The sequence below is a fragment of the Lycium barbarum genome, chromosome 3 (assembly GCF_019175385.1).
Source record: "Lycium barbarum isolate Lr01 chromosome 3, ASM1917538v2, whole genome shotgun sequence".
In the NCBI taxonomy this organism is placed as follows: domain Eukaryota; kingdom Viridiplantae; phylum Streptophyta; class Magnoliopsida; order Solanales; family Solanaceae; genus Lycium; species Lycium barbarum.
Window position 1 is genome coordinate 125,766,566 of NC_083339.1, and position 7,943 is coordinate 125,774,508.

General features: G+C 29.0%; 1 non-coding gene across 1 annotated transcript; it reads left to right on the top strand.

Moving 5' to 3' along the window:
• The first annotated feature begins 1,982 nt into the window (after nt 1–1,982).
• On the top strand, nt 1,983–2,054 carry TRNAQ-UUG (transfer RNA glutamine (anticodon UUG)). Its single transcript has one exon. It is a non-coding gene; the product is annotated as a tRNA-Gln (tRNA).
• The last annotated feature ends 5,889 nt before the right edge of the window (nt 2,055–7,943 follow it).

Below are 7,943 nucleotides of genomic sequence, written 5' to 3' on the forward strand. Positions count from 1 at the left end.
AATTTTCTTAATTGTTTTAAGTAGGATTTAAGTTATATATATCAATTATGCAAGAGTATGATGCCTTTTTACATTGTCAATATAATTTAACATATTATAGCACGTTATATATACACACACCCCATTTATGAAGAAATTAAAGCATAGAGTTACCTATATTTAATTAGTTGTTAAATAAGCTGATTAATTGCGTAAATATTTTATCTTCAGCTTAAGATAAGAAGTCTTCGTCATGATCAAGCTGTAGGCTAATCACTGATTAATCTATTGTGCTTAAAGTTACATGATTAGTATAAATTTTCTTTAGTGATAATCTGGGACCAGTTATAGATTTTCGCTTCTTGCATATCCGCACTTCATTTAGTCAATTAATTTATATGATATTAATTAATGGATAAGCTTACTCCTACGAATCACCAGAGTTAATGGGAACAACAATCTCTAAATAAGCTATCTTCTCAATGAAGTGACTGACTTTCCCTTTTTTGATTGAGACAAGGTTCCTCTCAAAAAGATTCTTGAGTAAATAAAAAATATCTTGATATCTAAATACCCACTACTGTCTATAAATAACGAATTGTAACTACCACTTAGTACTTGAGAAAGTGATGGTATATACTTTGAAAGTCCTTTTAATTTCATTGGAGTTGCCATCTTGTTGGAGAAACCAGTAGTGTTGAAAGCGGACTTCCATTATATGAGTGTGTACACAATAATGTGAATTTTAATATATTCGACTTGCAGTTTGGAGAAACTTTCTTTTTAACAAGTTCTATAAGAAAGTCTTTTTAATGTAACAATCATTTCCCATTTAAGAATCACATAACAGAGTTCTTAATTCGACATCTGGAAAATTGTTCAAGTTCCTTTTAATCTGATAGACTAAAGAACACAACTTCGTAAAATTGGCAAACACTAAGAATCACCAAAAAAGTTCTTCAGCATCTGGAAAGTTAAGTTTCTTTTGCTTAGAAAAATTATAAGTTTAATAAAAGAATGTACTAAATTTGGTCAAGCTGGACGGCAAAATAATATCACTTCATTCAATTAATTGAATGATACTACTAGAAAATATCTCCATCGGGAGAGAACATAAAGGTTGTTTGAGAAATATTCAGCATATAAGAAATTAAAATTAAGTTCAAACTTGCAGGCGTAATTAATTTTTGCCAACAAGATCTAATTAAGCAAGAATTTAAGCAAAATTTGTTTAGTTACAAGATGTACTAAACCAAAATACTTTACATTCATGTCCAAAATTACTCCTAGTTGTGCTTCAGTAGTACTGTACAAAGAGTAAGAATTCTGGACTTGCAACATTATGCAGAGTCCAAGTTTCAATGCACGCTCCTTCAGTTTTTCAAGTATTTTCAGCCAGTTTGGAGAATAAATAATTCACTAAAACTTTTCAACAAAAGATAAAAAAATCACTAAAACTCGACTTATACATTCTTCTTCCCAATGCGACATGCATATAAGTATGCGATTAGTCCAACTGAGTGCTAATTGATGATTAACAGAGAACAGATAAGACAAAGAAAAGTGAAGCATTAAAATAGAAATCATTGCTAGTAGTTACGATTTGTCAAAAAAAAAATTAGCTTTGAACAAAGAGATAAACTCCGAAGCAAGATGTAATGGTGGCAGTAACATTAACTTGTAAGGATATATTAGGAGTTACACCGTTACAGACCAACCATACCATCTGATAATATAATTACAAGATATATATTCCTTTTATTGATTGATTACTTGCCATAGCAACGGAACTCAAACTTTCTTCTTAGTTGTATCTGTATCAAATTAAGGTTCAAAAGTTAAAGATTCCAAGTAAATATATCCTGACTACCCATCACTCCACTTTAATATCATTGTATATTTCAATGTGCGTCAAGCACATCTGAAGTTTTGGAAACTTAATTACTGAAGTAGCTGGCTAATAATAGTCCAATACAAAATGATAATGAGCAGATGATGTCACTGGTTCTATGGTGAAATGGTTAGCACTCTGGACTTTGAATCCAGCGACCTGGGTTCGACGCCCGGTAGGACCTCGTTTTAATTCTTTTATTTCTGCTAGCAAACTTTTTTTTTTTTAATACCATTGTTATACACTGAAGGCCATATACTTCTACAGTCAAAACCCTTGACCATTTTGCGAAAAATTATAGTAAAATTTACTTGGCATAGGTTCCATTATTACCTATTTATGGAACATAACTAAACTTTTCAATAATTATATTTAGTAGCTAAAATATATCATATTTACTTCACATAGCTACCATGTTTTTACCACTCATCTGATAACTTCCACTCCCCTAAATTTAAGCAAAAAAAAAAACGTGTCTCTCTCCTACATCCTAAATACACGTCATTATTCATCATATCCATTACTTTCCTCCAATTTCAAATCAGTTTTTCAATTATTCAACTTCCTTTTTTATCTCTAATTAACTACTCATTGATTTCTCTCACGTTTCAAATCTAGTTCACAAAATAAAGTAAGATTCTATACAGATTTTTATTTTTTACTGTGTATTTAACCTATATTTTTGGGTGTTTTTTTTGGACCTATGTTGAACAATAGCATAGTTGGTTGTGACTTTTGTTGCTGTTTTTTTCATTTTGGACATATTGTTTCATGTGCAGTAATCTTTTTTAGGATGATTAATATTGAACACCACCTTATGGTCTTTATATTGTTGTTTCTTTCAAGTATGTTATTTTTTCAATGCATAAATAACATTTTTCATTATCTCTGACATGTATTCATTTAACAAAGTAGTATATATAACCATTTAAATACAGTCGATATATACAGAAAATATAACTCAGATATATTCCATAAGTCCATTTTTTAAATTACAGTTTGTTACAAAATTTAAAATTTCATCTAAATACACTTCAAATATATATCAAATATAGTTAACAGTAAACCAGAATAAGTATTATATACCAGATCGGACAAAATGCAACTAAAATATAGCCAAAATATATACGAAATGCAACTATTAAATCATACAACGAAATACAACTATTAGACAAAATGTTCACTAGTTTGATATTGTTATTTTTCAAAGGTTTTCAACCTTTTTATTTTTGGTTAAAAATATGATTGTAATGTTTGAATTCAAATTTTTTTTGAATTTGTTAGTTGTTTGAATGAGATATGGAATCAGATATGGAATGGGAGGATATTTGCATGAATCAGGGAACAATATAACTGATTCTAATTAAAATTGGAACAGATTTTGTTTCCATAAATATAGCACTGTCAATTAGACTCGCGTCTGTATTTCCGCTATATTTATGCTATATTTTGGTATACCCGACTACTAGATAAATATAGGGTCATCTAGTTACGAATTGTAAATATAGAATATGTAGTTATAGGTTGTTAGAAAGAGTTAAAAGGTAGCTGTTTGTGAAAATTTTACAAAATTATAAGCCCCCACAAATGCACAAGAACGAAAAAGGTCCAATAAAATTTTGGGCCACAAAAAAGCCAACATTGGTGGGACATGGCCTTAGTGCACAAATTGCATTTTTAGGATAGGAACACTACTTACATATACATGTTAAGGAGAAATATTTACGAAATGTGACGATAGTTTTCCTTATTGACAAAACATAACGATATATTACGAAACATGACGGATTTTCATATATTTTTCGTTTTTTAATATTTTTTTTCAGAAAATATATATATATATATATATTTTTAAAAAAATATATTTTAATATTTAATTTTTTTTTTTTTGCTCAAAGTCTTAAAATATTACCTCAAATTTTTGTGTATGAAAACTGTATGAAAAATGTATGAAATGTGTATGTGTGAGCGAAATTTTTAATATAATTTTCATACACAAGATTGTGAACGAAACTTTAAGCCTTGAATATTGTATGAAAGTTGTTACAATGTTGTTGTAGTTGTATTAATTTTTCAAAAACCTAATATGAACTTTATATACGAAAAATGTGATTGAAATTCTAAGTCTTGAGCGAGATATACACATTTCATACCATTCTCATGCATAAAATTTTGAGCGTAATGTTTAAGCCTTGATCGAGATATACACATTTCTTACGTTCTTCATACATAATATTTGAGCGAACTTTTTAAGCTTTGAGCAAGATATACACATTTCATACATAAAAATTTGAGCGATTATTTTAAGTCTTGAATGTTGTATCAAAGTTGTATACAATGTTGTTGTAGTTGTATTAATTTTACAAAAATCTAACATGAACTTTATACACGAAAATGTGAGCGAAATTTTAAGACTTGAGCGAGATACAAATTTCATACTGTTTTCATACACACAATTTTGAGCGGATTTTTAAGCCTTGAACGAGATATACACATTTCATACCGTTTTCATACACTAAATCTTGAGCGAACATTTTAAGCCTTGAGCGAGATATACACATTTCATACATAAATTTTTGAGCGAAAAAAATATTTTATTTAAAAATTATTTTTTTATTTATTTTATTTTTAACAAGCATGTTTTGTATAGGGTTTGTAATGTTATGTTTTGTAAATATAAAACTATCGTCACGTTTCGTAAATATTTCTCCTTAAGGTGTATATATACGTAGTTGTCCCTTTTAGGATCCCTATTTAAAGAATAATCGAAGTTCTTTTTTTTACACGGATTGGCCCTCAAAACACTGGTCTTTAATTTTTGTCCCTGAAATTGGTGGTCATTAATTTTTGCCCTTTTCCTAATACCCCAAGGTTCTGGGTTCGAACCCCAGTTCAGTAAAAAAAAAAAAAAAGGAATTTCATAAGGAAGAAGTTTGGATTTGCAAGGCAGAATTTTGCATGCAAAGCTCTGCCTGCAGCAAAACTCTCCCTGCAGGCAGAGCTTTGCATGCAAAATTCTGCCTTAAGGTAGAGTTTGAAGGTAAAATTCTGTTTTGCGAATCTAAACTCTACCTTACAATTTTTTTTTTAATTTTTAACTGAGCGAGATTTGAACCCGAAATCAAAAAAAAATGGCGAAGGACAAAAATTAGAGATTTCAAATTTGAGGGACAAAATTAAAGACCACCCCAAAATAAGGACATTCGTGCGAATTGTCCATTGAAATTTACCAAGTTTTTTGAAGTGTAGTTATCTCAAAGTCATTTAAGTTCAAGCAAGGCTAAAGAGTTGGGCTCTGTTAAAATTTAACTTCTTGAATTGTGTGAATTTGAGCTTTCACTTTGGCACAACCCAATTTAGACTTGAAGATCTTTCGAAAAAGAAGAAGAAGAAACGAAGAAGCACAAATTGTTTAAACTTTAAAAAATATATTGTAAATAGGTAAAAAAACATTACTAGGCAGTATTTAAAAAATATTTGCATACTAGTAGCAGCATTAGTTAGTTATCATTGCATGACAACTAAATATTAACACATAAAATAACTCCCAAATAAAAATCCCTAAATTTTTGTTGGATTCTATTTTTCCGGTCAAAGTTTTATCTCCCACAACAGCCATTTCATTCTCTTTTGGCATTTCCCTTTCTCATGTCTTTCCTTCTTATTTACTTTTTATACATGCAACTTCTTCCTTTTGTTCCTTTCTTTGAATATTAACATTTTATTTTAACATGTTATAACTTTAATCGGTGGTACTTGCATATTTTCTATTTCAATAATATATGTAACAAAACATGTATTAGTGGTATGTATTAAGTATAATGCACATATGCTAATTATTATTATTATTATTATTATTATTATTATTATTATTATTATTATTATTATTATTATTATTATTATTATCATTATATACTCACACATACACACATACCATGTATATCTTTATTATACCATATGGTTATATATGTTATACCATGCATATTTAATCATACCACGTATGTATTTATATGTTATACCATGCATATTTTATTATACCACATATGTATTTATATGTTATATCATGTATACTTTTATTATACCATGTATATACATGGTATAACATATACTATAACCAAACTGAAAACAAGGATCATTAATGGTAAACTAATTTCTTAAATAGTGGAGAAAATAATGATGAAAGAGAAAAGATTAGGATTATTAGTCGTACAGCCATTTTTTAATTAGTGAAAAAGATGATGATGAAAGAGAAAATGATACGATTAATCAAGATTTAAAATGAATTTCTTAATTAGCGGTCCTTCTTTATCAGTGAGTTATCTTAAGACACTACAAGAAAGAAAAAAAAATTGGCAACAATTTTTTTTTTTTTGTTGTCATAGATTGATTATTGTTAGAAAAAGTAATTCTGACAATAAAAAAAAATGTTTCATAAACTTTTCCCAACGGCTGTTATTACAACGACGTGCGACAACTTTTTTTTTTTGTTGCCAAAAGTACTTTTTGCAACAATAATCAATACTATGGCAACAAAATTAAATTGTTTGGCAACAAAAAAGTCCATCTTGCCAACCATAAAACTAAGTTATTACCAAATATCAATTTTTTATTGTCATTTCTATACTTTCTTGTAGTGAGAATTAAGATTTGCTAAATTCGTAAAAAAATCTGTCATTTTAGAAATAAGCAAAAAGTACTATCATTTATGATTATACTCTTAGAGAAGTGATTTATCATGTAAAAACCTCTTGTAAATATGGGTGTTAAAAGAGACTACATGGTCTCATTGCTACGGGGACCTCTTTCTACATTTTTTTGTTTCCTACTAGCAAAGTTTCGTATTTAAACCATTGTTATACACGAAGGTCAGATCATTCTACAGTCCAAAGCCCATTTTACAAAATTATAAGCCCAATAAGATGCATACAAACGAAAAAGGTCCAATAAGATTTTGGGCCAGAAAGAAGGCAACCGCCCTTGCTCGTTTTAAAGTCATATGAGAAAATTTTCCACTTCTTAATTCTCATATAAGAAATTATGGAATATGTATAATCACTTCTCATTTTGCTCCCCTAAAAGGTGGTATAAGGATGTTAAGTAACACAATTCCTGACATAAATATACCTAATTTAATCAATATGATTCATATAATTTTGTATTTAAGTGAATGTAGTAAAAGAACTTGTTACAAACATCAAGGTTTACTATAATATGAGCAAATCTAAATGTAAGCTAGAGGATACAAATTCAAATAATTCCAGGGAGACTGAAGATTGTATATCCAAGTAGCCGATAGTTCTTGTTTCTTCTACATGGAAGACTAACCACTTGACAAACCTTTTGATAAAACAATTTTTATGAAGTCCTCTTTTAATTTATTTTGTTCTTCCTTTTTTTTCTCCTACTTTTTCCTTTCTGCAAAAAGAATAAAATGGTGGATGAAAATGTGAATAATTAGTGAAGAAAAATAAAAGAGTCGAGAGCATTTGCCAGGATTAAAATTACGTACCCTATAGGTAATTGTTACAAGGAAGGTAGAGTTGTAATCACTAATTAAAATGTAACTTTAATCCCCATTTTTTATGAAGTCTAGTAGCAATGTTGCAACTCGCAAGACGAAGTCTAGAAACTAAAATACAATTGTTTTAAGTGCCTCGACCCAATATCTCTTGTTTTTACTTGGGGTACAAAGAGATACTTTAAAACTATTAGTTTTTGGGACACCAGAAAATAAGTACAAAAATTATTTATTTTCCGTGTATAACATTCCCCTTCCTCTCAAGTATTAAACACACCCTAAAAGAAGAAGGAAAAGACAAGAGAAGGCAAATAGATGAAATGAAATGATGGTAGTTAATTTATTTTTATTGGCACCTTAGACGTGAGTACGTGACCATAGTTAAGAATTGAGGAAAATGAAAATAGGTAGTGTCCTGTAAAGTTACAAAGTTGAACGTAACAATAACTTTCTACTATGAGTTTACCGTCGACATGGTTGCTTTAAGTCATTTCTACTATACTAATAAAGGGTACTTTTGTCATTTCGAGGATGTGATGAATATAAGTAGTATCT